This window comes from Limulus polyphemus, unplaced genomic scaffold (genome assembly GCF_000517525.1).
Source record: "Limulus polyphemus unplaced genomic scaffold, Limulus_polyphemus-2.1.2 Scaffold4115, whole genome shotgun sequence".
Classification (NCBI taxonomy): Eukaryota; Metazoa; Arthropoda; class Merostomata; order Xiphosura; family Limulidae; genus Limulus; species Limulus polyphemus.
In genome coordinates this window covers 59,715-61,505 of record NW_013669725.1, presented here as the reverse complement: position 1 = coordinate 61,505, position 1,791 = coordinate 59,715, and positions in this window count along the sequence as shown.

Genomic DNA, 1,791 nt, shown 5'->3' with positions numbered 1-1,791 from the left:
AGTAAGGACTTGTGTCGCTAAAGTTTCGTCGGAACGAAGTTACGGAAAGTTAATTAGCAAACGGAGACGTAACAATATTTTATAAAGTATGATGATATTAAACTCAAATAACATATTTTGTATTAAGGCAGTTGTTGGGTAACAGAATGAATTTTTTTTTAAAACTTTCTTATTTATTATAATTATCGGATGTCAATTTAAAAAAAAAAGAAACAAAACTAGGCTGAATATATCACAACATCTTTACGAAATCCGAATTTCCTAAGTTCGTCATAAGTTGCCATTCTGTATATTTTGAATAATTGAGTAATTATAAAAGTAATACTTATACTTGTATTACATGCCAAGTTCCAAAACCATTATTATGATATTGTTGTTAATACGGTAATTTTTGTTTAGTTACAGCCATGCGTAATAATATTACAAGGTTAACTTTGCAACCATTTGAAATCAATAGATAACAATGAATTAACCCCCGCTAATATCAAAGAGGGAAGAGAGTTTCGTTAAATCCACAACCTAATCAACGAAAAGAAACTTTTACACCATTTTGTTTAAGCTCAAGGTTACAAAATGTGTCATCTCAGCTCTATCCATCTCTATGAAATAAATCGCGTTATGATAAATTCGAGCGTTTTGAGATAAAATATGCTTAATTTAACAGTTTTTGGTCATTGAATCTCAAGGCAGTGTACATGAAACTGTTACAAGAAAACCACGTGAATAATGTTGAATCTCTATATGTACTGAATAAATATATGCAAAAAGAATAAACTAATTACAATTAAATGAGCAAAAAAAATGAAAAATAAATACATTGTTAAGTTGTAGAGATTAAAAAATCGTTTTGCCATAGGTAAAGTACCTTAATTCAATTTCATCCAGCACACACACACTACCAAAAGCCCCCAGTGGCACAGCGGTATGTCTGCGGACTTACAACGCTAGAAATGGGTTTCGATACCCGTGGTGGGCAGAGCACAGATAGCCCATTGTGTAGCTTTGTGCTTAATTCCAAATAAACCCCACCAAAAAAGGGAGGATATTTCTTAAATGCTCGTTAACTATTTTGACTCTACAAAACACTATAGTTCAATTAAAACATACAACTTTTATAGAGAGGTACTTGTTATTTTTTGATTTCTAGGTAAAAATGTTTATTTTCGCATCCTTTCCAGATTTTTAGGGGCTCCAAAAATATATATAATTTAGAATAGAATACATAGTTTAGAATACAATCGGTTTCTCACATTTAAAAGCCGGAACTGAAATAAATCAGGAAAGTTAATAACAGCCCCCAGTGGCACAGCGGCAATTCTGAAGGCTTATAACGCTAAAAACCGAGTTTCGATACTCGTAGTTGACACAGCAAAGATAGTCCATTGAGTAGCTTTGTGCTTAACTGCTAAAAAATTAACAACAGAATGTTTGGCAGCGGACTTGGGGAGTAGTAAAACAGTCAAGGGAAGGAACTATAACAGCAACGGGACCTCCATAAAACTTAATTCGTCTGCACCTGAATCAGGCAATGTATTATGATTTTTTTTAAACATTCAAGGATAATAAGAAGCAAGCTATTAGCCAAGAAATAAGACGCTATAAAATGTTCACATACTCAGTATCTACACTGAGTGGTCACAAGTAAATAGACACCTAATTTTTTCGTCATTTGACTGATTTATGCTAACTAATTAGTGTTCACAAAACACTATATAAATGAAAATGGTCCGCACACTACTTATCGTGTGCTACAACATGCCTAGAACTCAAGGTTCTCTCAGCGGCAAATTT